We start from the raw sequence: 8,337 nt of genomic DNA on the forward strand, positions 1-8,337 counted from the left end.
TTATCTTTAATGTTCATTGCGAAAGTTGAAATATTTCATTTATTGCTATATGGTTGGAAACGGAAAATGCCGCATGTGGTAAATGGTTTAATGTCTTGAATAATGTGATACTTGGCAATTGTTGTGCTCATATAGATCATGTTTAAGCTCTTGCATCATGTACCTTGTACTCATTAATGAATAACTACATAGAGCTTGTTAAAATTTGGCTTGCATGATTGATCTCTAGAGTCTAGATATTTTCTGGTTGAGGTATTTGAACAACAAGGAGACAATGTAAAGTCTTATAATAGTTACACTATGTTCATATGTGAGCTTTGCTGCACCTTTTATACTTGAGTTTGCTTCAAACAACCTTGCTAGCCTAGCCTTGTATTGAGAGGAATTCTTCTCATGCATCCAAATCCTTGAGCAAATAACCATGCCATTTGTGTCCACCATACCTACCACATGGTATTTCTCCGCCATTCCAAAGTAAATTACTTGAGTGCTACCTTTAAAATTTCCATCATTTGTCTTTGCAATATATAGCTCATGGGACAAATAGCTTAAAAACTATCGTGGTGAAGAATATGTACTTATGTGTCTTATTTCTTAATAAGTTGCTTGTTGAGCGGTAACCATGTTTCTGGGGACGCCATCAACTTTACCTTTGTTGAATATCATGTGAGTTGCTATGCATGTTCGTCTTGTCTGAAGTAAGGGCGATTTTCATGATCAAATGGTTTGAGTATGCATATTGTTAGAGAAGAACATTGGGCCGCTAACTAAAGCCATGATTCATGTTGGAAGTTTCAGTTTGGACAATTAATCCTCAATCTCTTATGAGAATATTATCTGTTGTTGAATGCTTATGCATTAAAGAGGAGTCCATTATCTGTTGTCTATGTTGTCCCGGTATGGATGTCTAAGTTGAGAATAATCAAAAGCGAGAAATCCAATGCGAGCTTTCTCCTTAGACCTTTGTACAGGCGGCATAGAGGTACCCCTTTGTGACACTTGGTTGAAACATGTGCCATGCAATGATAATCCATGTTAATCCAAGCTAATTAGGACAAGGTGCGAGCACTATTGGTATACTATGCATGAGGCTTGCAACTTATAGGATATCTTATACATAACACATATGCTTTATTACTACCGTTGACAAAATTGCTTCTATGTTTTCAAAATGAAAAGCTCTAGCACAAATATAGTAATCAATGCTTCCCTCTGCGAAGGGCCATTCTTCTACTTTATGTTGAGTCAGTTTACCTATTCTTTCTATCTTAGAAGCAAACACTTGTATCAACTGTGTGCATTGATTCTTACATGTTTACCTATTGCACTTGTTATATTACTTTGTGTTGACAATTATCCATGAGATAAATATGTTGAAGTTGAAAGCAACCGCTGAAACTTATATCTTCCTTTGTGTTGCTCCAATGCCTTTTACTTTGAATTTATTGCTTTATGAGTTAACTCTTATGCAAGTCTTATTGATGCTTGTCTTGAAAGTATTATTCATGAAGAGTCTTTGCTATATGATTCAGTTGTTTATTCATTATCTTCACCATTGCTTCGAATCGCTGCATTCATCTCATATGCTTTACAATAGTATTGATCAAAATTATGATAGCATGTCACTTCATAAATTATCTTTGTTATCGTTTACCTACTCGAGGGCGAGTAGGAACTAAGCTTGGGGATGCTTGATACGTCTCAAACGTATCTATAATTTCTTATGTTCCATGCTAGTTTTATGACAATACTCACATGTTTTATATGCACTTTATATCATATTATGGAATTTATTGGACTAACCTATTAACAAGATGCCACGGTGCAGATTACTGTTTATTATGTACGTTTATTGCGGAAAAGGCCCAAAAACCAAAGTGCTCGGAAAAATCCAGAAAAATCACGAAAATTCTATTTCGCCGGAAGACTCACGGAGCCAGAAGGGCCAGGCCAGAGGACGCCCAGGGCCTCCTCCCCACAAGCCGGCGCGGCCTGGAGGGTGGTCACCCCACCCTATGAGGAGGGAGCCCTGGCGCCCTTCCGACTCCGCCTCTTCGCCCATATAAGCCCTCGTGACCTAAAACTTCGACACCGATTGACGAAACTCCAGAAAGACTCCAGGGACGCCGCCACCATCGCGAAACTCCAATTCGGGGACGAAGTCTCTGTTCCGGCACCCTGCCGGGACAGGGAATTGCCCCGGAGTCATCTCCATCGACACCACCGCCATCTTCATCGCCATCGCTGTCTCCTATGATGAGGAGGGAGTAGTTCTCCCCCGAGGCTAAGGGCTGTACCGGTAGCTATGTGGTTAATCTCTCTCTCCATGTACTTCAATACAATGATCTCATGAGCTGCATTACATGATTGAGATCCATATGATGAGTTTGTAATCTAGATGTCGTTATGCTATTCAAGTGGATTTTACTTATGTGATCTCCGGAGACTCCTTGTCCCACGTGTGTAAAGGTGAGAGTGTGTGCACCGTGTGGGTCTCTTAGGCTATATTTCACAGAATACTTATTCACTGAGTTATGATTTGAGTTAGATGTCTCTATGAAATTGTGGTGTGTTAGTACCTCCTATGAATGCTAACAGTGACAGCGTGGGGTGTTTATTAGTACTTGGGAATACATCTTTAAGGTTTGCCTACATGATGAATTAGTGTTCGTTATCTTGCCAAAGAGTAATTCAGAGTAGCATAGTGAAGTGCTTATATTTATATTCAATTATGATTGCAATGTTGAGAGTGTCCACTAATGAAAGTATGATCCTGTTGCGGTCAGAAACCCACCGGCGAGCAACGACGGGCAACACAGTAGAGCCGGGAGGCTCCCAGGACTGCGGCTGGCCCTGGTCCCTCGAGCGATGGCCCGCAAAGCCTCGGCACGCACGTCCGATGCTGGGTGCAAGGGCGTGCCACCTGACCTATACCTGGTCAGGAAGGTGATGGATTTGCTTCGCTTAGTTTCCTGCATGGCATACACGTAAACATTAAATACGAGCCTCGATCGGCTCTCAGGTTATCCTGTGAATCGGCTCAAGGAGCCGATCCACCCATGATTCGTATGAGGTCTACGATCACATGGTGGTCCTGCTTGATCAATATAAAGGTAAAACGACCTACGACGATTTAGGGTTTTCACCACATAATCGGAACATCCTACGCGTGATTGAGCCTGGCAGCCACGCATGGTGATAATAAACCAACCCTAGACAAGGCCTAAAAACCAACATGAAGTTGTTCCCGGAACATCTTATCTAGGGCTAGCAAACTACACCCTACGTGCTACTGGATCCTTCAACCCGTTTGCAAGGCCTAACTATGCAGATATTAAACTAATCCTTGAAGAACAAGGAGCAATCATAACGGATCGGATCTACTAAATAACGATAAAGCGAGGTGCCGCCCTTACACCTAAGATAGGTGTAAGGGCGGCTAGACGTCTAAGGGTTGCATGGATAAATCATGTGACACGATGAAACAATGCTAACCCTAACACATCTATGATAACTACGTTGCTCGCCATCAACAAGGCTTCAGCACGAGCAACGTATGAACAACGAATAAACGTATACTGCCTAGATCGCAAGATGCGATCTAGGCGAGCATGATGCTTACCGGAAGAAACCCTCGAAACAAGGGGTTGGCGATGCGCCTAGATTGGTTTGTGATGAACGTGATTGTTGTCTTTCTCAATAACCCTAGATACATATTTATAGTCCGTAGACTTTCTAACGTGGGAATAATCCCAACCGTGCACGAGCCAAATTCTATCTAACCGACACGTATCCTACTATATTTACAGATACACGGGCAAACTAGCCCAAACTTTGTATACAAGGCCGATTCATGTATATCTTCCGCGTATATTCTTCAAGCCCATCTTAATCACGGCCCACCTCTGATCCGGTCAAATTCTGGTGATAACACATGCCCCCCTGGTTTTGGAAATGATAATTCCAAAATCACTGCATTTTTCTTCGTCGGGTCATGTCGTGGCAGAGCAGAACCGTCGCAGTACCCATCATCATGATGCCTTGCCTTCTCAACTTCTCCGCGTGACCGGACAAATTTTTTTTTTCTTTGGGCACCACTTCCTCGGAAACTGCTGTGGCATTGAATCTCCACTATATCCCCTTTTATTTAACCGCTCCAAACAGTTCGCCACTTCATCCCCTTGCTGCGTTACGGCCATCGGCACCAAGAAACCCCAATCTCGGAGCAATGTCTTCCTCCTCTTCCTCCTCCGCCTCGTCGGATCTCTCCTCCAGTCCTTCTCCTCCTCCTCCTCCTCCTCCCGCGAACCCACGCCGAGTGGGATCCGATGGCGGCTCGATGGCGGCGCACGACGAGCGCGCCCGCAGGAGTGGGACCAGGGAGGACCACGCCTCCTCCGTCTGGTCCGAGGACGACAAGTCCTTGACCAGCGGAGATGAATACCTCCAGTTCCTCGCTGATGGGGAACTGGAATCGGAGAGCGAGGACGACTCGTTCTCCTGGGACGATTACACCTCCTCCGAGGAAGAGGAGGAGGAAGACGACGACGATGACTCCCTCGAGGGTTACCCGCCGGCGAAGCGCCTCCGCGCCTGGTGGGACGACGACGACTCCGACGATGACGAGGAGGACGAGGCTCCCGTAGAGGGCTATGGGAGCAGCGACGAGGAGCCCGCCAGCAGGCTGCGGCCGGCGGCGGCGGCGACGACGAGGGCAGCAACGGCCCGTGGATCAGGGACTACCAGCATAGGACTAGTAGTAGTAGTAGCAGATTGGTAAATAGACCTTGATACGTCCCCGACGTATCCATAATTTCTGTCGTTCCATGCTTGTTTTATGACAATACTTACATGTTTTGCTTGCACTTTATGATGATTTCATGCATTTTCCGGAACTAACCTATTAACAAGATGCCACAGTGCCAGTTCATGTTTCTGCTTGTTTTTGGTTCCGAGAAAGGCTGTTCGGGCAATATTCTCGGAATTCGACGAAACGAAGACCAAACCTCCTATTTTTCCCGGAAGCATCCAGAACACCGAAGAAGAGTCGGAGAGGGGCCGAGAGGGCCACCACACCATAAGGTGGCGCGGCCTGGCACTAGGCCCGCGCCGGCTCGTGGTGTGGCGCCCCGAGTGCCCCCTGCGCCGCCTCTTCGCCTATAAAATCCCTTTCGACCTAAAAACACCGGAACTCTTGACGAAACTCCGAGAAAGACTCCGGGGCGCCGCCACCATCGCGAAACTCCAATTCGGGGGACGAAGTCTACGTCCGGCACCCTGCTCGGGACGGGGAAGTGCCCCGGAAGCCATCTCCATCAACGCCATCGCCTCCATCATGCTCCGTGAGTAGTTCCCCCATGGACTACGGGTTCTAGCTGTAGCTAGTTGGTATTCTCTCCCCATGTACTTCAATACAATGATCTCATGAGCTGCCTTACATGATTGAGATTCATCGATGTAATCGGTGTTGTGTTTGTCGGGATCCGATGGATTGTTACATTATGATTGTCTATCTACAAAGTTTATGAAGTTATTGTTGCTGCAATCTTGTTGTGTTTAATGCTTGTCACTAGGGCCCGAGTGGCATGATCTTAGATTTGAGCTCTATATGAATTGCTTAGATTGTATCTACAAGTTGTATGCACATGTCACTGTCCGGAACCAAAGGCCCCGAAGTGACAGAAATCGGGACAACCGGAGGGGATGGCGAGTGATGTGAGGGACACATGTTTTCACGGAGTGTTAATGCTTTGCTCCGGTGCTCTATTAAAAGGAGTACCTTAATATCCAGTAGTTTCCCTTGAGGCCTGGCTGCCACCGGCTGGTAGGACAAAAGATGTTGTGCAAGTTTCTCATTGCGAGCACGTACAACTATTATTGGAAAACATGCCTACATGATTAATGATCTTGATATTCTGTCTTAATGCTATTTCAATCCTATCAATTGCCCGACTGTAATTTGTTCACCCAACACTTGTTATTGGAGAGTTACCACTAGTGTAGATAGCTGGGAACCCCGGTCCATCTTTCATCATCATATACTCGTTCTACATGTCAAGCTGTTTTCCGGTGCCATTGCTCTCATATCACTATTACTGCTGCTATGTATTCTTGTTACTATTGCTCTCATACCATCTGTTACTTTCACATCACCCCTGTTGCTAGTGCTTTTCCAGGTGCAGCTGAATTGACAACTCGGTTGTTAAGGCTTATAAGTATTCTTTACCTCCCCTTGTGTCGAATCAATAAATTTGGGTTTTACTTCCCTCGAAGGCTACATTGCGATCCCCTATACTTGTGGGTCATCAAGACTATTTTCTGGCGCCGTTGCCGGGGAGGCATAGCTCTACTCATAAGTTCACCTGGGAAGTACACTCTACATCTCTCTCTGTTTTATTTTGTTTTGTTTTGCTTAGTTTACTTTTGTCTAGTTTATTTGTGCTTAGTTTATTTCTGTCTAGTATTAGTTTGCTTAGTTTACTTTTGCTTAGTTTATTTTTGTCTTGTTTTATTTGTCTCATATACCCAAAAATCCATAAAATTTTGAAAAACCAAAAAATTAAAAACTGCTATTATGGGAGAACCTACAACCTACTTGGAGCTTATAGAATATTATAATTGTTATAGAGAATCAAGAACTGGTAAAATAATGAGTGCTATGATAGAAAAATTGAATACAATTGCTAAAATCTTGCTTGAACGCCATGATATAAACTGTTGCTCTCAACGGGATACTAAACATCTTAAATTTCAATGTGGCTTTAGTGAGGAATTTTTAATTAAGAACTATAATCGGAATTGCTATATTCATTATGGGTTCGAAGAGGTAGAACAATTTGTCTTATTTATGGGAGCCTCCGAGATAGAATCCTTCATGGTTGAGAATTATGAAACTTGTGTTGTTTGTAAGGGCCTCAAAGATTATGTCTCTACTATCCTTAATTCTTGCATAGAATGCTACGGTAGGAATCCTTATATCCTTGATTATAAAGAGAGACACATTAATGCACAAGAATGCACTCACAATTTGCGGGAACCGGTGGAAGAAGAAATTGATGAACACGAAAGCTCATTGGATGAAAAAGAGGAGGAAATTGATGAACTTGAAAGCTCATTGGATGAAAAAGAAGAAGAGAGCGACGAACAAAAGGAGGAAGAATGGATTAGCTACCCATGTCAACCTTCTAATGAGAGTAACTCTTTATCTCTTACACTATTTGATTGTCCTCCATGCTTACCGGAAGAGGTTGAATGTTATGTTCCTGTGGATTCTCTTGAAATAGTACCTATGAGTAATACTTGTGAGAATTATTATGCTACTGTTATATATGATAATCCATGCTACTTTGATAAATCTTATGATAATGCTTTGTTTGTGCCTGATGTCGAAATGCATGGTACTCAAGAATTTTGTTTGGTAAATGTCTATGATAAGGCTCCAGATGATGGTCCTATGTTACTTGATAATATTAATTGTACTACTAATGAAAATGGGATTGGATAGTTCTTGACTTATTCTATGAGGCCCATATCTATTGAGAATGATCAACTACCTTGTTATATTATTAATAAAAGTAAGTTTGAAAGTTTTAATTCCACTATTCTTGAACTTGATAAAAATTATGTGTTTGGAAATCATGAAAAGTATGCTGCATGTGATAGCTATATTGTTGAGTTTGTTCATGAAGCTACTGAAAATTATTATGAGAGAGGAAAATATGGTTGTAGAAATTTTCGTGGTACTAATACACCTCTCTATATGCTGAAATTTTTGAAGTTATTCTTGTTTTATCTTCTTATGCTTGTCACTTTGTTCTTCATGAATTTATTTGTGTACAAGATTCCTTTGCATAGGAAGCATGTTAGACTTAAATGTGTTTTGGATTTGCCTCTTGATGCTCTCTTTTGCTTCAAATACTATTTCTTGCGAGTGCATCATTAAAACTGCTGAGCCCATCTTAATGGTTATAAAGAAAGCAACTTCTTGGAAGATATCCCATGTGTTATTTTGCTACAGTAATTTGTTTTATATTTGTGTCTTGGAAGTTGTTTACTACTGTAGCAACCTCTCCTTATCTTAGTTTTGTGTTTTGTTGTGCCAAGTGAAGCCTCTAATCGAAGGTTGATACTAGATTTGGATTTCTGCGCAGAAACAGATTTCTATCTGTCACGAATCTGGGCTGTTTTCTCTGTAGGTAACTCAGAAAAATATGCCAATTTACGTGCATGTTCCTTAGATATGTACGCAACTTTCATTAGTTTTGAGTTTTCTGATTTGAGCAACGGAAGTATTTTATTAAAATTCGTCTTTACTGGCTGTTCTGTTTTGGCAGATTC

This window comes from Lolium rigidum, chromosome 6, assembly GCF_022539505.1.
Source record: "Lolium rigidum isolate FL_2022 chromosome 6, APGP_CSIRO_Lrig_0.1, whole genome shotgun sequence".
Lineage (NCBI taxonomy): Eukaryota > Viridiplantae > Streptophyta > Magnoliopsida > Poales > Poaceae > Lolium > Lolium rigidum.